We start from the raw sequence: 23,623 nt of genomic DNA on the forward strand, positions 1-23,623 counted from the left end.
TTCCAAAAAACATAACCTCATCCAGCATCCGAAACCTATGGCTAAGATTCAGCATACAAGCCTTTCTGGTGCATCAGTATCTTAAGATGCATCATCCATGCAAGTTTGGATCAGTAGCAATTTAGAAATTGCTATCAAAGGCCACAAACTTTAACCTGTTCCAAAAACCTTAACCTCCAGCATCTAAAATTCATTGCCCAGATTCAGCATCAAAGTTTTTCAAGTTCATAAAAAGGTCCAGATGCATCATCCATGCAAGTTTGGTGAAGATAGGACAAGAAATAACTAAGATACAGGACCTGCGACAAAAACTTTTACCAGGTCCGGACGCCGACGCCAGCAGTATAGCATAAGTTCCCCCGAACTTCGTCTCGGTGAGCTAAAAATAAATTATCATACATGCCCTACGTCTTGTTGTTACATTACAGTTACATTACATGTAAAATGATGAGATTCATGTTTGCTTTTTCATTGATTTCATTTCATTTTTTAAATGTCCTAAGTCTTGTTGTTTTTCTCTCGTTGAAGATTTTAGATCTAATCTTCAAAAATTTGGTCCTCTCAGCAAGCCGTTCCAATGAATACATTTCATGTTTTTCCAAAAACTCCTGGATTTCTCTTTTACCTTGAAAAGATTTTAAAAATAATATGAACAATCAGAATTATTATATTGTTACATATTCATGTAAAAAGGATAATACCTATGTATAGATTCAAGGCATACCATACTCTGTATGGTTTTTGCTTCCACTACTTCTTGCTGAATATTTTGATTTTCATAAATACATTCATGCTCGAACTACATTCATCCACTTATATGTCAAGATTATCTGTTTTGAAATGCCCCCTCTACCGCTTTAAGGCTTCAATACACCACCCAAAATAGAAAGCCTATAGGGATTTTGCATTGCATCGGCCATGAAATAGCCTGGATGACATAGTTGAAAAATTGTATGAGGTATTTCAAGTGGGTTCCGAATGGTGAAAAGATGTAAACATTTCACATTATAAATCTCCATGAGAAATTTGTTTCCATTCCTGTAACGATCACCTGAGTAGCATAGAACGCATACACAAACTTGTCGAGGAGTCTCATATATGCATTTAATTAATTAGGTTTTATTCTGGAGTAGAAAAATTATAAATTAGTAATGACGGCCACCTCCCTGCCTGAAATCTTTCAAAAAGAACTGTGAAACCTACAATTTTGGCAAAAAACTTAAAAGATCGGGTCTACAAAATCATGAATTCAGTTTCCTTTCAGGTGTGTGGGAGTAAAAAGGATAATTTTTTAACATTATATGCAATAACACCTATACATCCATTTTGGCCCTGCCCTAGAGTTAAAACCCATACTCCAGGGGACATGAAAATTAAAATTTTAGCAGAGGACTTCCTGGTAAACATAATTATAGGTCAGTTTTTTATACAGATGTGTGAGAATAGAGTAGAAAATGTTATAACATTATATGCATTAACACTATATTGCCTCCCCCCCCCCTCATGTCCTGAACCCCTGACCCAGGGGCCATGAATTTTACAATTTAGGTAGAGGAGTTAGTGGACATCATAACCATGTATTCAGTTTTTTGCCCACATGTGTGGGAGTAGAGAAAAAGATTTTTTAAGATTTAAAACATTTTACTATATGGCCATCTTGGGTCATAAACTTCACAATTTTGGTAGAGGGCTTCATGGACTTTATAACCAGATATATATATATATATATATATATATATATATATATATATATATATATATATATATATATATATATATATATATATATATTTATATGGGAGCAGAAAAGAAGATTTTCTAAGATTTAATACATTTTTACTATATGGCCATATTGGCCCCACCCTTGAGCCTGAACCCCTGGCCCAGAAGTCATCAATTTCACAATATGGACATCATAATCATGCATTTAGTTTTAACAAATATATATGGGGTAGAGAAGAAGATTTTCTAAGATTAAATACATATATACTATATGGCCATACTGGCACCATTCTAGAGCCTGAACCCCTGACCCAGGGGCCATGAATTTCACAATTTATGTAGAGGGCTTCATGGACATTATAACTATGCAACCAGTTTTTTCCTAACATGTGTGGGAGTAGAGAAGAATATTTTTTAAAATTTGGCTCTGTTTTTGCAAATTTGGCCCCACATGTAGTAGAGCCATGAATTTTACAATTTAGATTCCTCTCACCATAGAGATGCCTCACATCAAAAATGGTAATAATCAGCCCTGTAGTTTTTAAGAAGAAGTTAAAAATGTAAAATTGTTAAGGCACGATGCACGATAACGGACGAAAACCGATAGCAATAAACTCAGGTGATCTAAAAATTGCTAATTCATCAAATTGTGGATAGATAGACCAAGCAACAAAGATATATCACCTGAGCTGCTTTTAGTCTTCTTGGCTGCAACTGGGCTTGCAAGAACTTTAGTTCCATTATCATCTTCGATCTCAAAGGAGCACTCTGTAATAACAATATCATGAATATCTTACTTAGCAAATACTAAGGACAGGCATGCATAAAACGTAATGAAAAGAGAAAACATTATGGATGGGTTTTAATTATTAAACGATGCAAATCAATGTACCATTGTCATCTTAAATAAAGAAAGAAAATTATTGAGAAAAGTTTTTATCATTTCAATAATATGACTTCTATTACCCCCCCCCCCCCCCCCCCCACCACTACCACACACAGATTCACACAAATAAAAATAAAGACTGATCACCTTGTGGTGTAACATCCGATGCATTTGCATTTCCACTCTCGCAGGGTTTGGACATCAAATCTTCTTCAGTCTAATGTGATTCAGGTGCTGTACTTGGACCTTTAGGATTGTGCACATGTAACTCCGGCACTGACCCTTTTAGATAAAATTTCAAAAATGTATACAAATACAAAAATTATTTAATGAAGAAAAAAAAAAAAGAAATACATACACAGTGATTTACCACACTAAAGCACTGTCCATATGCAAATGTGGGGGTATTTTACCCAGTTTTAAGCTTATTAATAAGTGTAAATTGTCCCTTACATGTAAATAATCCCTTTTACAGTATTGAAAGTGGTACTCAGCAAATGTAATTAAACACTTTACATTTTCATTACTATCTGAACATTTCTTGAAAGTCAAATGGAATTCTGCACTACAGCCTCTGTCACAAGTCACATGGAAATAACTCCATCTATACATTGTCATTCAAAAGCCTGAAGCCTAACACCTAGCTGCAATAATGTCGCCCTCTCCTGTTTTTTTGTGGTTTTTTGGGGGGGGGAAGGGGGGAGTAAACATCAGTTATAAAAAATCGGAGAGGGCTACATTGTTGCAGCTACATATGTATGACTAACCTATTATCAAACAAGAAAAACATTCACAAAATAGATTGAAACAAACCTATCAAGTTGACTTCTTTCATCACAGGAACTGAGAGAGGGAAAACAATGGTATGGAACTGCAAAAGATCAAAGAATCGTTATTGCATAAATAAAGTTTAAAACAAGAAATCTTTTAAAGAAAAAGTTGCCCCTTTTGTGGCTTTATCAATCTTAAAATGATTACTTTCTTTCACAAGTCAAAATTAATTATTCTTACTAGACTTTGACCCGTGCGTGCACGGGTTGACATTGCATATGATATCGGACATTTACTACATCGACGCACCGTATTGTTTACATTTACATAACCAAGCTTTAAGCCTACAATAATGCTATTAATTTCACTACACTCTACTTAGTTGTAATAATCTGACAGGAATGCCTCCCATATACCCGTAATGTAGCAGAAAATTGCAGAATCGCTCTGAATCGATTTTTGAGAAAAATAATGAAGTTGTATTGAAAATAACAGTCAAGTTATTCATAACAAACCATTCTGAGGCTGTAAATACTTTTCATCTAAATATCTAATTCATATTATTAAAGGATTCAACACTTTTTTGCTCGCTTCAAAGTTACACACCATGTTGATATTCGGATCTCTTGGGATTTTACTCTAACACAGTGTATTTATATTTAGGAATATTATTACATATAGGAGAATTTATTACATCCATTACATTCCACTCATATCATGGAAATCAAATGCATTATCACAGCATTAGGGAGACCAGACAAACATGTTAATTGTTATACATAATAACGTTGCAACTTTGATTCTAATTCATTTACTTTATTCAAAATGCTCACTGTTTTCTCTGAGGTTCAAGATGTCCTGTTTTTCCATTGCGTTGCGGCTAGCTCTCAATAAATCTGTGGTGGACTCTGTATAAAAGTACTAATATATTGTATTGTAAATACAAGCTTCAAAATTTACTTTTTAATACATTGCAAGTTTTATTCCTTATGACTAATTAAAATAAATATTACAAATATATTACCGGTACATCCATTACATTCCACTCATATCATGGAAATCAAATACATTATCCCAGCATTAAGGAGACCAAGCCCCAGGATCACATAATAACATTGCAACATTTAGTTTAACTCATTTACCTAGTTCAAAATACTCAGTGTTTTCTCTGTGGGTCAAGATGTCCCGTTTTCCCATTGTGTTGCGGCTAGATCTCAATGAATTTGGGGTGGACTCTGTAAAAAGTACCAATATATTGTATTGCAATTTCAAGTCTCTAAGTTTACTTCTTTATATCATTGCTAAGTTTATTCCTAATGATTAATAAAAATAAATATAACAAATATATTACATCCATTACATTCCACTAATATCATGGAAATCTAATGCATTGTCACAGCATTAGGGAGACCAGACAAACAATTTTATTATACTTTCATGTTAAATGTTAAATACTGAAATCTGATTGGTTTAGACGCAGTTGGTAATCCGTTCTATTACCCTCAGCGTTAGCAACACACTTGGCAATTGGTAACACAACGAACTGTTACCCGGCTTAAATTATGAGCGTACGGTTTGTCGTAGAATTTACTTCATTTCTAAATAAAAGCAGTAAAATTTTCTTTAGAAATAAGACATTCAGTAAAATAAAATGAATAGTGTCTGTTTGGGAGGGTATCTATTGAAATTGACACCCCTCGAAAACCTTTGTCAACCTCCGCTCACTGCTTTACCTTAGGGTCAAGCTGTCCTGTTTTTCCATTGTGTTGCAGCTAGATCTCAATGAAACTGGGGTGGGCTCTGTAAAAAAGTACCAATATATTGTATCATAAATACATGCCTCTAAGTTTACTTCTTTATCTCTTTGCAAAACTTATTCCTAATGACTTATACATGTACTTATAAGTATAACAAATATATTACATCCATTACATTCCACTCATATCATGGAAATCAAATGCATTATCACAGCATTAGGGAGACCAAGCCCCAAGATCAAGAGCAATCTTAGAATTGAGTAGTAAATTGTACACTGTCAGTGGCGTAGCTACCATGTATGCTTATATGCCTGAGCATGCACATCATTTGGGGGGAAAATCAGTAAAAAAATAAATAAAGAAAAAAATATATAAAAAAAGAATTCAAGTATTAAGGTCCATACTTAGTTATTCCATCAACCCGTTTCCGTCAGTCGGTCCTACTTTATCCGAAATCAATGCTAAACAAAGACGTATTAAGCACCAAATATAGCCACGCAATATGGTCTTAAAGTACCATATTAAAGAAACAGTACACAATGCATGTACCTAAAAAGGCAAATATTTATTTTGCAATTGAACTTAGTTTTACACATTTTAAATTTCCCCGATAGAATATCACAGCTTTATTGAGATATGCATTACCATAAACTATGTGAAAATGAACTTAAGAATAAAAGCTTTGAGTGGGTCAAAGGCAAATGTCAAAAAAAAATTCTTCTTTTAACTTTTAATAAGTTTTGTGATTTTATTTTATGCCTAAACTATAACCAAAACAATTTTAACTGCCTAAAAATAGGCTTAAATAGTAAGCATTCCTTTCGATTTCTGCTTTAATTTTTGGTGTTAAAAATCGTCAGAATCCATGAGCTTCCGGGGGCTTTCGCCCCCTGGGCTTTGTCCTGGACCCACTGGGGGCCTCATGGTGGCCCCCACACCCCCTGCCATTTTAAGCATGCACTTCGTTTCAGGTCTAGCTACCCCACTGACTGTATTAATGTTTCTTGCTTAAAAACATAATAACATTGCAACATTGAATTAAATTCATTTACCTGCTTCAAAATGCTCACTGTTTTCTCTGAGGGTCAAGATGCCCTGTTTTTCCATTGTGTTGCGGCTAGCTTTCAATGAATTTGGGGTGGACTCTGTAAAAATACCAATATATTGTATTGTAAATACAAGCTTCTACGTTTACTTTTTTAAATCATTGCAAATTTTATTCCTAATGATTAAACAAAATAAATATAACTGTTACAAATATATTACATCCAGTACATTCCACTCATATCATGTAAATCTAATGCATTATCACAGCATTAGGGAGACCAGATCAACATGTAGATTGTTATACACAACTACATTTCAAAGTATATCTAGTTAATATAAATGGATTTACTTTAGTCTGAATTAAAATGACTGGGCTCTCAGCCTCTTGTTCTTTCAGGTATTTTTTGCAAAGTGAAAATGGACTGCAGATGCAAAATTATTCTTTAAATAATAACATTACCCAAAACCTTCTTATTTTCATCTGATTCAGAATCAGAACTTGGCGAGTAGTTTGATACACTAAATGGGTCAGAATCCACATCAGAGGGAACTGAAAGAAATTAAAACAATATAGAAAATTTTCTTTCATAAACATTCATCAATTATTAGTTCACCACATTTGGTAATTGATGTTTCTTTTTTATAAATCTGACAACAGACCACTGACTAAATCAAAATTTTCAGCCATGGTACAAAAACAAGACTGTACCAATATTCAGTGAAAAATGAATTCCAATTCAGATTGATGCTTAAATTAACTAACCTACCAAATCTGATAATTCTATGTAAATGTATATTTTTCAAGAAGTACATTCTGTAAACAATTTGCAAAATATACATATTTACTACAGAAACAGATTTTGTAATTTATCTAACAAAAAACAATTTTGTTCTGCAAAGGAGACTCTCCACATTAGTGACAGATTCACAATACACACTAACTTATATCAATAGCTTTTTGTTGGCATGGGTGTTAGCGCGAGTGGGTCATGATGTGGGAAGAAGTTGGGGTGACTGGAGAAAACCCACGTGTCCAAGCAGGCGACCAATGTACCCTATCATATACAACAACTGTCGATCATGAGGATTAAACTTGGGTCGCAGTGGTGATAAGCAGGTGCATTGTCTACTGCACAACTGGACACCTCTTTCAAGCTTTTAATTTAATAGTGCTTGATAATGAAAACAAAATAAATCTATTCAGGTCAGCACAAGAACCGTATATAATGTTAAAATTGAAAGAAAATCAAACAACTATAAACAAAATAAAGTGAAATAAAACCTAACAAAACCATTACCAAAATCAAAAGGATCACAGCCTTTTCTGAAATCAATCAAAACTAGTACCGGTAAAAACATGTACATGAACAGGGGCTAGTGTTGTCACGATGATTGAATTTCAATCAATGATCAGTTGAAAAGGTTGTCGATTTATCATAATCGATTTTAGATTTTATAATCAATTATACTCAGTCTGGGTTTAAATTATTACATCAGTATTATACCTATCATTTTGTTTTCTAATCTGTATTGAATGAAATGAAAACTGTTGTGAGCTGGGGGTTTTCTTCAATCTCAAAAGATGTGTAACATTCTACTTAAGAAAAATACAGCAAAAGTCTTATAAGCTTTTAAAAGGAAGTAAAAATAGCACTTATATATTTTAGATTATACATAGCATAAAATTTAGTGCCCCATATTATTGAATTTAATATAATTTGTTACCGATTCGATTATTGACCGATCATCAGTTGGCAAGAGACAACCAATTCTGCTGATTAATTGATCACGATTTTTAACCTATTTAACAACACTAACAGAAGTTTTAGGCTTGTTTTTCAATAAAAACATATAAATTATCTATTCTGATGCTTTTTAAATTCTTGAGAAAACCCTATTTTTTAGATTAGTTTAAAACAAATCAAAGTACGAAAAAATGCAAAAACAAAACCAAAGCCAGATAACAAGATATCCAAAGCCTGATTGTAAATCACTAAACTCTCTCTTAATAATTATTTTTTGTGTATAATTAATCCAACCATTTTCCTACCTTGCCGCGCCACCGCAAGCTTTTCCCATCACAACCATAGTCATATACATGAAGTATCTCTTCCCCAACCACAATGTCTCTCTTAGCAAACAATCATAGGTATTCCCTTCCATTAAACACTCTGAGTTTATGGTGGAGTTTGCATCGTCCTTGCCATCATTTACAAACTGGCAGATACATGTATGGTTGTTCACTCCTGACAGCATCAATACTACAGCGTACATAAAAAGAAATCAAACCTTAAATAAGAAGCATATAATTACTGGTATTTTTTCTGGACTTAATTAGAATTGTTTATAGTTATTTCTAGAAACATTACTGCCATACATAAATGTTAAAATATTACATTTAGCTGCAGGTCTGTATCTCCTGGTCTGAAAAAAAAATTTGGATAAACGTTGCTTCAATTTTTTTTTTCACATCAGGAGCTACATACCTCCAGCTTCATGTAAATATGTATAAATCGTATTACCAAAGTTCTTTTCCATTATATTTATAGATAAATATTTTGTTTTCTGTGCTTGTCTTCAATCTCTCCTCGCCATCCTGTCCTTTTAATGTTTCTCCTGCAAGAGAAAATCTCCACTGACATGACTGGTTGTGCTAATAACTCCAAAACCTACATTAAAACCACAAGCACCTGTGTGAAAGCATTGTTTATATGCAAAGAAAACTTTTGGATTCATAAACATCTACGTTAAGCCCCATTCACAATTGGCGTACGAGCACTTTACAACTCTTTGCGATCGGATTTTTTTAGATTCGCACGAGCTCTCTCATATATTGCATGAGGTCTCGCATTTGTTGCATGCGTTTTAGTGCTTGCATCAAGTCTCCTTAAAAATAGTGGACATGCACACTATTCAGACGCGACTGAATGCGATCCAAATCATCGAGGTGCAATGCACGAACATATATATAGTACGAACATTTTACAACATTTTGTATACTCGCAAGAGTGCAGGTGCATGATTTTTAAAGGTCATAAGATGAATCGCTGCTGTAGAGAGAGAGAGAGAGAGAGAGAGAGAGAGAGAGAGAGAGAGAGAGAGAGTTGAATGTGATAATAGTCTACCATATATCATATGTGCATGTTCTAGTGAGAACATACATTAAATTGGTAAACAACAAAATATTTACAACCATCGACCATTTCTAATGCTATCATGTATGAAACATGTCATGTAATTCTAATAAATCAACAATTACAGGGGGAAGGGCGCCCCGGGTGCGCATAAACATTAAAATTAATACAAGTATCAAAAAGTAGTTTTAAAAGTGTTGCTACATTGGTCATGCTTCTGGATTGAATGTTCTTGAGAGCACATTGTGCACAACGCTGTGTAATCAAGACATACATGTTTGGGTTTCACATGTTTTGCCTGGTCAACAGATCACACTCAGCCCAACGGGAATCTGCAGACACATTGTTTACATTATTATTAATCATCAAAAGCCAACAATTTTACAAACCTGATAATATCCGAAAAGCCAAACGAGAGTGATACTGTGATATGTCACATTTGTAAATGTGGGTCACAATTGTAAATGTTGGATGAGCATCCCGGTTGTAAACATGGAGGCCTGACTATCTTACCTATAATAAGTCAATTCGTACATAGAATAGTCGGCTATCTTTCCACTATACAAGTAAAAAAGAGCAACTGATCTTAATTTGCTTTTAATTCATTTAGGTAACAAGGGGTACATGTACATATATCTACATTACGTACATAATTAATTTAAAACAATATTACTGGTACATATAACTGTAATATAGAAAATTCTTCATGTCGATCTATTTACATAAAGCGACATTCTTCGGTTAACTTTTCTGTCCATTTTCAATAAACTAGCTATATAATTACAGGGATTTTTCAGCCTTTTTTTATTTTGAAAATGCCATTTTTTTTGGAATTGGGAAAATTGTATCGACAATTTCATGCAGTTGGGAGAAATCATATGTTGCATACATCATGATTTCTGAATTTATTATCATAATGGAAAATCAAAGAGCTAGACTTTAATTGAATAGAATCTAATTAACTTCACAATATAGATATATGTATAATATTCCTATATTTAGTTATTAGAACAAGTCTTTTTCCCTGAAATAAACACCTTCAACACTGGTCATAAAAGTATTACATTATTAAGAATTTATCAACATCCCCTTTTAAATTGAGAATGTATTTTTCTGTTTGAAATATTTCATAACATTTACCTTTCACTTTTATATCAGTCTTGTGTGTGTAAAAAAAAAACATGTCCCATTTACAGTACTGTACTGTATACCACAAAATAACGATGTTTTAGAAAAACAGGAAAATCGGATTAAAAGTTGGCGATGTTTACAGCGTGTTTTGAAACTTTTATGACTGCAGTTTTGCTAAATGGGTTTAATCATTTGTTAATACTGAACAATTATGGACATTCTGGTTATTTTACGAAGTATTTTTTGATAAGAAATACACATAAGAACTATTTACCAGTTGGGGAAAAATACTGCTATACTAATTGGGATCATAATTTGGACAGCTGCTGAAGTGAACTTATTTCCAATTGGGAATGGGGACGACTTTTGCTTCGGAGAAGGTACTGATAAATCATTGAATTACATATTACATCAAACGTACAGTGGAAATGAATATCATGCTTTTATTGTTAACTTCGTTTCGAATGTCCTCGAAGATTAATCAACAATTGGTGTAAAATAGTCAAGTTGAACACATTATCGCCCTATTTTATTTGAATATTAAAAAAAAAACTTCATAAAAACATTACTAATTGTTCAATTGTAGTAGGATTATCAAAAGTACTTACCATAAAATGGCTTTGATTCCTAAAAGGCAACACGCTGGCGTTAAAAGGTCCATTGTTTTAACCCGAGACGTTCCGAGAGTACTCGGAACAAATGGCGGAGAGCACTTGCCAAATGTTCAAACATGGTCAAGAAATTATAACGACTTTTTTTCTAGTTAGGCTTTATACATAAAAAGTGAAAAAGTATTTTGAAAACAAGTTCATTTAGAATAATTAAAGGCTAAACAAATTATATATGTTAGATTTTTTGCAATATTGCAAGTTTTCTTGGTCTCCTAAATGCAGAAAAATAGTCATTGCTAATTATACGATGGAGGCAGATTGAATTCCTTTTTACGAAAAAATACAGACAAAAGGCAACTATTGGATGTCAAATGATAGACACATTGATGCATTTTAGGCAAAGACACACCGTTCATTCATTTAAAGATAAGCCAATTACATTTTAGACAAGGTCAAAATAATACGGAGACCAAAATATGTCTCCCTAATCTACTGGTCTCCCTAATAAAGATAAAATAATACAATCGGTCTACCAAATGCATAAGTCAGGTATATATATATATATATATATATATATATATATATATATATATATATATATATATATATATATATATATATATATATATATATATATATATATTATATTCGTGTTTACGCTTATTCCTTCGCTAATCTTATTCTACGTAACGCATTTTAACTAAAATGATTATTCTTGTATGAATTGCAGGAAAAGTATTGCACATAGACAATTTATTTGTAAAGAGGTCCTCCAATAGTTTTGGAAAAAAACGTTTTCTTTAAATAAATTAAATCAAAGTAACTTTTAAATGCAATCTTAGGTATTATCTTTCCCAGGACTTTGAAGGTTTGAAAAAAGGCCGAAATTTATTCAGCTTGTCAAGATTTGAACAAATTTCCACCCCACCTTTCACTTTAAAAAAAAACAATGCAACATGTCTGTAGTTTTGATAAATTTCGAAATTATTGAGAAATGTTTAGAAATCCAAGGTGTTTTCAATGACATTATTGTTTTTTGTATTGAGATTTTCTTTGGTGATTTAAAATTAAGAAAAATAACAAATACTGAAATCATCATATCCAAACTGATATCCTAAATAATCAATTCAATTTCAATTTCTTTTTTGCAAAAGACATTCGTCTTATAGCACTTATAAGGTGAACATTACAAAAATATAGGCAAAAATGGACGGCCAGTCCTTACAAATCTTGCAGTTTGCGTGCACTCATATCTTTACAGAATAATGTGTATTTGGGGAATGACATTAAGGTTACTGAAAAAATATACACACAGAAATTACATTACAAAAATATAGGCAAAAATGGACGGTCATGCAGTCCTTACAAATCTTGCAGTTTGTGTGCACTCATATGTTTACAGAATTATTTGTATTTGGAGAATGACATACAGGTTACTGAAAACTATACACACAAAAATAATATATATATATATTATATATATATTGATAGTATTAATAAATGAAATCAGCAAATGGCACAATATAGTTCAAACCATTCTGAGTGTGAGGGCTTTGTAAATGAATTTTCCTAAATCACACAATTCTTTGATATTGTTAACACTTAGTAACTGGATTAATTTTTACATGGATTGGTTACACCAGTAATACTTTTTTATAAGCTTTGATCGTAATGCTAAATACATTGGACATACAAGTATAAAATGATATTCGTCTTCAATGTCTGTAATACAAGTTTTACAAAATCTTTTGTCTCTTGGTATATTTTGTCGTCCTGTTTCAAAAAACAGATTATGTGAGAACAACCTCATTTTGGAAATACATTTTTTGTACAACTTTGGTATTGATTTTTCTAAATAATATTGTAAGCAAATATTATCAACTTAGTGCTTGTAAATAAAACATTTTGTTTCTATTTGCATCTTGCCATGCAACGTTTGAATAAAGTTGTCTTTAACTCTTTTCTGAATAATTGGTAGACAAATACGACTATTTAAATTATTTTGAACATTCCACATGTAGCCAAGTCCCAGATTATATAATTGGTCCTTAATAAATTTTGCCCAGCTTTGATAATTTTGCTTTTTATTTTCACAAGTACAATATGACCAGCCATAAGCAGCTCTTAATATACAATTTTCTGTCTGCAATAATTTAAACCATAACTTAAACATTCGATATATATATACGAATAAGATATAAGGGTAGACGCCCAGTCTCGAAATATAACATAGTTGTATTTGTATTTTTACGGACACCAAGCACAAAGTGTAAAAACTCAAGGTGGACCTTTTCAATATCTTGTCCCATATGGGAACCCCAAACTTCACATCCATAATTTAAAATGCTACACACATAGGTATCAAAAACAGAAAACAAAGTACAATGGTTTAGATAAAGCTGATTAATTGTTGATTTGAGAGCAAACATGGTCCACAATTTCTAAATTTTCACCATTATAAAGCCATTTCTCGTTGGTGCAGTAATTCCCACCATTTCTAAAAATAACCACTTTAGTTTTAGATACATTTACATCAAGGTTCCATTCATTTGTATAGAACTGTAAAATATTCAACATGCTCTGTAGCTCATCAATTGATTCAGAAAACAATACCATGTCATCAGCATACATAAGAAGAAAAAGACTTAGTAATTGCAGGTAAGTAGGGGCAGTCCTTTTTCCTATACATTCAGATCTGATATTTCTTTTACAGATATTTCAATGTCTAATTCTTCAAACACGGTAGTTCCAGTGTCCACCGGGGGATCGTTATCTGTGTCGGTAGTAAATGTAGATAGATCGTCAAAATGTTTTCGGAATAGGTCCAGTTCAATTGATGTATGTTTAGTTTTCCTTTTCCGGAAATGTTTATAGAATATTTTTGGGTTGTCTTTACGGAGAGTGCTGATCTATATATCCTGTACACTTTTCGGGTGACTTTCTGTGTCAGGTGACTTCACACATGAATGAGGTCTCGCTCCACCAGAGTTTTGAACTGGGTTTGGAGACCTCTTGTTGATTGCGAAAAAAAGGTCGCATAAGGTCACTCAGGCGTGCTGTAAACAAATCGACCGATTCGTCAATACTAGACTGGGAATCACACAGGGTATTCTGGAAACATACAGTACAGCTCACGAGTATCCCGACACCCACCGTGTAAAAAAAACGGTGGAAAACGGTCTGTGTCGCCGTGTATGTGTATTGGAAAATTCAAGAAAAAGCACCGTGTCGCACGGTGGCCGCCCGTGTAACTCCGTGGCCACTGTGTTACTCCGTGGATATCGTTACCTGAGACGTTGATAGAAATAGCGTATGTTTAGAAATAAATAAATTATGGCTAAACAAGGGTTGAAACATGTATATCCTTTTCATATTTAAAAAAAAATGAATGTCGACTTAAGTTACACGGACCCAGAAAATTGTCGGGGCTGTCAACGTGAAGTTATTTTTTTGTGATCTGAAAACTCGACGTAAATGGGTACCTTTTGATTCATTTGTTCTTAAATGAATTGAAATAAATAAAACGGTGGTCGGTGTTTTTGTCGGGATACTCGTGAGCTGTACTGTACCACAAGGTCATCAGAATTCTCTATTAAAGCTAACTGGGCTCGATGAATCATGTCCTGGTTCCAGACGAATTTCGACGACAATTGCTTTTCATTTTCACTAAGCACAGTTGAATTGCTAATAATTTCTATTTTAGACTTCAGCCTGATATGAAGAGGCGCATGATCAGAGTACATAGTAAAATTTGCTACAATGAACTGATCAATTTTTGAAAATACATCAGGGGTAGTTATAACATAATCCACAACGCTCATGCCCCTTGGGCCAACAAATGTATAATCTTTATCCATACCCAAATTATTACGCCCACTTAAAATTCTTAAGCCACTACTTTTACATAATGATAATAACTTGTTACCCAAATCATTGATGACCATGTCAGGATTATTTCTACTTTGAAGACGTGTGTCTAAACCATTAACTAAAACTTCATTTAAATCTCTCAAAACATTATCATGTAGTATTTCATGCATTATAAAATCATTTGCATTTGCAGTTCTTACATTAGTGTCACCAATCCCGTCAGTTTTCCAAAAGTCAAATATTTAACAATTTGGTTTTCTAGCTCATTAAATATATCACAATCATAAGCTTGGTAAAAAGTTGAACTACTTGGTTGTATATACACATTTGCTAAATACAAATCTTCAGAACTATCTAATAGACATTTATCAAGCTTAAGCCATATTATAGTGTCACACATATTTTCAAAAAAAGATACATAATGCTTAAGTTTTTCACGAATTAGAATAACACAACCACCTCCTTGTTTTGATTAAGAACGCACTCTTAGAAAAACAAAGCTATGAAATCCTTCCACGTCAATTGAGACATTATTTTCTATCCAACATTCCGTAAGGAGAACGATGTCATATGAGAGAATGTAGCCTTGGAATTTTTTATCGCTGAATTTACTGACAAAACCCCCGTTTATGTTCCAGCTGATTATCTTTACGAAATCATCCCCCAATTGCCCCTAAGCTTCACCCCTGCCGGTTCCAGCATCCTTATCTAAGTATCTCCGCGGGCTCGTCATCCTCGGGATCATCTCTGCCAGCCTCTGTGTTAATGATGTCTCCTGCCTCTCCCGTGTATATTTTGCCGTCAATGAATAGTTTGTCATATTTCTATTTCTATTTCCCCCCAATGCTTTTCGCAATATAGGCATCAAAGCCTTTCGTTTCTCGGCGATTTCTTTAGGAAATTGTTCTCGTATATTGTACTGCTTGTTTTTGAGCTTGTATCCAGATGTTCTGACACTTTCCCTGACCCTGAAGTTCGAGAATTTCACAACAATAGGCCTTGTTTTGTTGTACTAGAATTGTCCAATCCTATGGGCACGCTCGATATTATCTTTAATGCCAACAATGTTCAGTTCTGCTTCACATAACTCGTTGATCAGATTTACACAGTTCTCCTTTCCACTGCCGCGGTATTCTGCGAGTCCGAAAAAAAGCAAATTATCCCTCATACTTCTTGCCTGCAGATCTGTAATTTGGCCTTATAATTGTTTATTCGCTAACTTTAGTTCTCTAATTTCCTTAACTGTTTCCTCAACGTCTCCTTTTATGCTAGTCTGAGATTTCTTGATTTCCCCCATCGAGTTTCCCAAGTTACCAGTAAACTTCTCTAGATTGCCAACTCTAGTCTGTATATTTTCAATGCCATCGCACAATGCAGTCAAATCTGTACTTACTTTGTCAATTTTCGATATTTTTGCGTCAAGTTCTCCGATTCGAATCATTAGTTGATCCATCCATGCTGGTTGCGCAGTGTTCGAATGTGCGGGCGGTGGTGTATTTTTGAACGTGCCGACTTACCCGCCATTGGCCCCCCTCCCTGTTTTGGCTAACTTACTGTCCGGTTTTGGTGTCGAACCATCCGAAGATAACCGTCTCTTGCTATCCTTATTATCCTCCGACATTATGGGACATGCACAACGACTTTTGTATCACACAAACACAGATATATCCCTGTAAAATAGGAAATAAATCTCCTCTCAAAAACTCTGACCGCCATTCTTAACGCATGCGCAAATCATATCAAAATACAAAATAGTATACAAAATTCTGTATTAGCATAATTACACGTTCCTTTAATTTCTCCCACTGTCTTTTTAAAACAATAATAATAAATTGTAACAATGAACTCCATTTATAAAAAAAAGAATATGTCCTGTATGAGAAGAAATTTGGGGAGGTAACTCGCGTTAAAAACAAGAACAGTTTTCACCTGGGACTGGTTTCACAGTACCGCGACAGTGTGGACAAGTTGAGAAGCTGTACTGCGAGGATGCGCGGTTTTACCTGAGTTACCTTTGCTAACCGTGATCAATTTCACACAACGGGGACTGGCGGTAAATACGCAAACCGCGTTGGCCGTAGAGTATATATGTGTTAAAGTGTGTGATTGTGTGTAACGGTATCTGTGTTGAAGTTTGTGATAATGTGTATCAGTATATGTGTCAGGGTGTGTAATTGTGTGTAATGCTATATGTGTTGAAGTGCAGGATTGTGTGTAACGGTGTATGTTTAAAGTGCTTGGTTTTGTGTAACGGTATATGTCTTAAAGTGCATTCATGATTGCGTACAATGATATGTGTTCAAGTGTGTGATTGATTGTGTGGTACTGTTTATGCGTTAGAGTGCGTGATTGCTTGAAACTATGTGTTAAAGTGCGTGACTGTGTGTAATGGTATATGCGTTAAAGTGTGTGATTGTGTGTGTCAGTATATATGTGTTAAAGTGTGTGATTGTGTGTAACGGTATGTGTGTTAAAGTGTGTGATTGTGTGTGACAGTATATGTGTTAAAGTGTGTGATTGTGTGTGACAGTATATGTGTTAATGTGTGTGATTGTGTGTAACAGTATATGTGTTAAAGTGTGTAATTGTGTGTGACGGTATCTGTGTTAAAGAGTGTGATTGTGTGAGACAGTATATGTGTTAAAGTGTGTGACTGTGTGACAGTATATGCGTTAAAGTGTGTGATAATGTGTAACGGTATATGTGTTAAAATGTGTGAGTGTGTGTAATGCGATATGTGTTAAAGTGTGTGATTGTGTTTGACGGTATATGTGTTAAAGTGTCTTATAGTGTGTAACGGCATATGTGTTAAAGTGTGTGAGTGTGTGTAATGCGACATGTGTTAAAATGCATGATTATGTGTAATGGTATATGTGTTGGAGTGTGTGATTGTGTTTGACGGTATATGTGTTAAAGTGTCTTATAGTGTGTAACGGCATATGTGTTAAAGTGTGTGAGTGTGTGTAATGCGACATGTGTTAAAATGCATGATTATGTGTAATGGTATATGTGTTGGAGTGTGTGATTGTGTGTGACGGTATATGTGTTAAAGTGTCTGATTGTGTGTGACGGTATATTTGTAAAAATGTGTGACTGTGTGTAATGGTATATGTGTTAAAGTGTATGATTGTGTGTGACAGTATATGTGTTAAAGTGTGTGATTGTGTGTGACAGTATATATGTATTAAAGTGTGTGATTGTGTGTGCAGTATATGTGTTAAAGTCTGGATTGTGTGAGACAGTATATGTGTTAAAATGCCTGATTGCTTGCTTGTAGCGGTATATGTGTTAAACTTTGTGAATGCAAATAATGGTATATGTGTTAAAATGTGATTATGTGAAATGGTATGTGTAAAAGTGTGTTATTACGAGTAATGGTATATGTGTTATAATGTGTGATTGCATGTAACAGTATATGCGTTAAAGTGTGTGATTGCATGTAGCGGTATGTGAAAGTGTGTGATTGTATGTAGCGGTGTATGTTTTAAAGTGTTTGATTGCGTGTAACAATAGATGAGATGCAAGTGGGTGATTGCATGTAACAGTATTACTATAAGCGTAAAAGCACCTGATTGCGTGTATGCATTAAAGTGGGTGATTGCCTGTGACGGTGAAAACGTATCAGTTCCTCATTCCGTGTAACATTATATGTGTAAATGAGCATGACTGCGAGGTAACATTATTCACGTAAAGTAAATACAACTGCAGTAAAAGTTCATCTATCAAAGTGTGTGATTGCCGGAAGAAGATACATGTATTAAGGTTTGTACCGGTATTTTTTTGAGTGAGATTTATATAACAGAATTTATCGCATGATCATGTTACAACTATCGACCAACCAATAAGCTTAGGACAGATATGATATCAACATAACAGTTTTTATAATAATACTCAGAATTAAACCTATCAGTTATAACGAAATTCTTGAAACAACTTTGAGTACTTGGATGTAAAATTCATTTTGTAATTAATTGTTGACTAGTCTCTATTAACATCTAACTTTAGTGAATCCAAAAGGAGATTGGTTTGTCAGATTTGGTTCGTCCCAATACATAATTGTCTTGTTATTGTATATAAAGTTACAGCATCATATTTCACTTTTTTGTACCAAATACAACAGTAGTGTCTTTCTAAGAAAAAAGCCAAAACTAAAAAGAAAAATCACATTTATTGAGTTCTATCTACAGATTGCTACGACTCACTAAACATCATTTGTATATAAGTAGTATGTATTTCATGGTAAGCGTAAATACAACAAAAATCAGTAAACTTAAACTTGGTCACAATATTCCTCCAAAACTATTTACATAAACATGACTTTTCCATCTACCTGATCAATATAACATTTTTTATGAGGGAGAAATGTGCTTCCGACGCCACTGTACTCAATAAACTCTCCTACAAAAAAATGTCAGGGATCAACAACATAAAATACAGATATCTCTAGAAAACATGAGTAGAAGGGGGATAACTTTCTTTCATTTCAAATTGAAGAATACCAATTGGAGTTATCCCCCTTTGCATGTGTTGTTTAATCAATTTCTTGTGTGCAAATCAAAACTAAAAATTCATCACACATTCGTCACATTTCTAAGGGATATCTCTGTCCCAGCACCAAAGTACAGCAGAGATTTATAAGAGATCTTAGGAGCTTATTATGTAAAACACACATATAGTACAAATGTAAAATGGCAACTTAATAAACTAATACTAAATAGAATTAATAAAAAGGATGACTAACACATTAATGTTAAATCCATGTACCGGTACACAGAAATGGAATCCATTGATGATGCGTTATTTATGTTGAGTTTACTTTCAGAAAAACCGAGTCTATTGATGGCGCATTATTTCCATTGGAATTATGGGTAATCCGTGAAGGTTTTCTACTGTTTCCCCCTGAACTGGCCTGAAGGCATTTTAAAAGCAGCTTGTCTGCAAGATACAAAAATAATTAGTTTATAACTGTATTAAAAGAAAGAACAAGATATCTGTGAGCCAATGCTCACTAGTGATACCCCCACTCTGATGTGAATAAGCAAAATAAGCAAAGTCGACATTTAACATAAAGCTGGCATCTGATTGGTACAGAAATATATCCCACAATATGGCATGCCTAAACAAATAGTGTGTTAAAGTTTCAAGCATCTGCGATAAATAGCTGCTGAGAAATCTTTGACGGAAATTTGTTTGAAAATTTTGGCTAAAAATAAACAAAGTACTCATTTAACAGGAAGTTGACGTCCGATTGGTACAACAATATATCCCACAATATGGCATGCCTATACAAATACTGTGTAAAAATTTCAATCATCTGTAATAAACAGTTGCTGAGATTTTGGTTAAAAATAAGCAAAGTCGTCATTTAACAGGAAGTTGACGTCCAATTGGTACAAAAATATATCCCACGATATGGCATGCCCTAACAAACACTGTGTAAAATTTTCAAGCATCTGTGATAAACAGTTGCTGAGATTTTGGTTAAAAATAAGCAAAGTCGTCATTTAACAGGAAGTTGACGTCCAATTGGTACAAAAATATATCCCACGATATGGCATGCCCTAACAAACACTGTGTACAAATTTCAAGCATCTGCGATAAATAGTAACTGAGATAAATGCGACAGAAAGTTTTGTTACGGACTGACTGACAGACAGACACAAAAGGGTAAAACAGTATACCCCCTCTCCTTCGGAGCGGGGGTTTAACAAGAGGCCCAGGGGCCACATCGCTCACCTGAGCAACAACTGCCTTAATTCTGATCAAATTAGCATTACTACAGTATCAAAATATCTTGACAACTAAGTACAGTAGATCTTGCTAAAATAAAATTGAAAATCTGCCAATTTTTATCCACCTCTTTTTTTTTTTGGTAAATACCAAGCCCCTTTTGTTGTTGTACCTGTAAGAAGATTTTTCTCTATTCCTAATAACCCCCCCCCCCCCCCCCTAATTGGTGGCCCCACTTTTCTGTAGGGAATCATGGTTTCATCAAACTTAAAACTGCATAACCTGTGCTTTCACACTAAGTACTGAGTTTTGGACCGAAAACTTTCCCAGAATATTTTTAAAGATTTTTTCTCTACATATTCCTATGTAAAAATTCAAACCGCCATCACGGTCCTGCCCTACCAATAGGGACTGTGATTTTGAAAACTTGCATTTACACTACCCGAGGATGCCTCTACACAACTTTAAGCTTTTCTCCAAATAGTCTTTAAAGAGAAGATTTTTAAAGATTTTCTCTATATATTCCTATGTAAAAATTCATCCCCCATTGTGGCCCCACCTACTCCTGGATTATTATTTAAACAAACTTGAATCAATATCGTGGGATACTTCCACTCAAATTTGGGCTTTCCTGGCCTAATAGTTTTGAGAAGAAGATTTTTAAAGATTTTCTCTATATATAAAAATTTATCCCCCATTATGGCCCCGCCCTGCCCCCAGGGACCATGATTTGAACAAACATGAATCTTCATTATCTGAGTATGGTTACCCGCCAATTTGAGCTTTTCTTGGCCAAATACTTTTTAAAAGAAATGTTTTGAAAAAATTTCTCTATTTGTTCCTGTATAAAAATTTATCCCCCAATTGTGGCCCCACCATTCCTGGCCTAAAAGTTTTTGAGAAGAAGATTTTTTGAGATTTTCTCTATATATTCCTATGTAAAACTTGATCCCCCCATTGTGGACCCACCTTACCCCCAGGGACTATGATTTGAACAAACTTGAATCTTCACTATCTGAGGATACTTCCATTTTAAATTGAGCTTTTCTGGCCTAATAGTTTTTGAGAAGAAGATTTTTTGAGATTTTCTCTATATATTCCTATGTAATACTTGATCTCCCAATTGTGGCCCCACCCTACCCCCGGAGACCATGATTTGAACAAACTTGAATCTACACTACCTGAGGATGCTTGCATTTTTAATTGAGCTTTTCTGGCCTAATAGTTTTTGAGAAGAAGATATTTAAAGATTTTCTTTATATATTCCTATTTAAATATGATCCCCCAATTGTGGCCCTACCCTATCCCCGGGGGATTATGATCGAACAAAATTAAATCTACACCATCTGAGGATGCTCCCATTTTAATTTGAGCTTTTCTGGCCTGACAGTTTTTGAGAAGATTTTTAAAGATCTTCTCTATATATTCCTATGTAAAACTTGATCCCCCAATTGTGGCCCCTCCCTAACCCGGAGACCATGATTTGAACAAACTTGAATCTACACTACCTGAGGATGCCTCCACACAAGTTTAAGCTTTTCAGGCCGAATAGTTTTTGAGAAGAAGATTTTTGAAAAATACCAACAAATTTTCAATAATTCTCAATTATCTCCCCTTTAAAGAGGGCGTGGCAATTCATTTGAACAAACTTGAATCCCCTTCACCTAGTGATGCTTTGTGCCAAATTTGGTTAAAATCTGGAGAATTCTTGAGAAGAAGATGAAAATGTGAAAAGTTAACAACGACGACGACAACGACAGACAACGGACAAATTGCGATCAGAAAAGCTCACTTGAGCCTCTGGCTCAGGTGAGCTAAAAAGTGAGCAAGCTCAAATACCCACGTTCTCCCATTACTTGACAATGCTACACATCATGAATGACAGAGTATGCATTAAATACAAAAAAACCCCAAAAAACCAAGAGGCCCATGGGCCACATCACTCGCCTAAGGAACAACAGGTATGATAAAATCAGCCTAATGGTGTCAGAATACAAACTAGCTGGACAATGTAGTACAATGTATAATACATTTAGATCCTGTATAAATATAAATCCATTTCCCCCCTATTGGATATTCTAATGTTTAATATCATTAGTCCATTTTCTAAGAGGATGATATTATAAAACTGTGAACCCCTAGTAAGGCCAAATAAAAGTCCAGAATAGTCAGAGGCCAAAGTCTAAACAATTTTAAAGACTCAGCCCTATGTCAAAATGCTGGCATAAAAGCAAAAAACAAAAAACAAAAAAAAAAAAAAAAAATATATATATATATCTATATATATATATCTATATATATATATCTATATATATAAATATATATATATATATATATATATATATATATATATATATATATATATATATATATATATATATATATATATATATATATATATATATATATATATATATTTATTTATTTATCTATTTATAAATTAAATAATTAAAATGTTTTCCTTGTAAATTGAATCCCCAATGTAGCCCCACCCTACTCCTTAGATTTGAACAAATATGAATCAACATTATCTAAGTTTGCTTTCATTAAAGTTACAGTTTTTCTACACAAATGGTTTTATAGAAGAAGATTTTTAAAGATGTTTCCTTATATATTCCTATGTAAAAATTTGATCTCACCCCCCCCCCCCCTCCAAATAGTCACCCCATCGTAACCCAGGGGATCATGATTTGAACAAACTTGAGTTCGTCCCCCTTCCCCCATTGTGGCCCCACCCTACGGGGGTCATGATTTTCACAACTTTGACCTGAGGATGCTTTTACTTATGTTTCACCTTTCCTGGCTGAATAGTTTCTGGGGAGAAGATTATTAAACATTTACTCTACATTAGTACATTCATATGTAAAAATTTGACCTCCATATTGACTAAATAGTGGCCCCACCCTTTGGGGGGGGGGGGGGGTCTAGATGTTTACAACTTTAAATCTACACTACCTGAGGTGT

General features: G+C 34.0%; 1 long non-coding RNA gene and 3 pseudogenes across 1 annotated transcript; all 4 read right to left on the bottom strand.

The window, feature by feature from the left end:
• The window catches only part of LOC128170701 (uncharacterized), a 723,116-nt pseudogene that overhangs the window by 251,429 nt on the left and 448,064 nt on the right, over positions 1-23,623 (bottom strand).
• Positions 125-4,302, bottom strand: LOC128170741 (uncharacterized; annotated as a pseudogene).
• On the bottom strand, positions 4,522-6,258 carry LOC128170750 (uncharacterized). The gene is made up of 3 exons (XR_008241886.1): positions 6,189-6,258; positions 5,113-5,179; positions 4,522-4,614 (listed from the first exon to the last, which is right to left on the bottom strand). It is a non-coding gene; the product is annotated as an uncharacterized LOC128170750 (long non-coding RNA).
• Positions 6,289-8,773, bottom strand: LOC128170742 (uncharacterized; annotated as a pseudogene).

The sequence above is a fragment of the Crassostrea angulata genome, chromosome 2 (genome assembly GCF_025612915.1).
Source record: "Crassostrea angulata isolate pt1a10 chromosome 2, ASM2561291v2, whole genome shotgun sequence".
Lineage (NCBI taxonomy): Eukaryota > Metazoa > Mollusca > Bivalvia > Ostreida > Ostreidae > Magallana > Magallana angulata.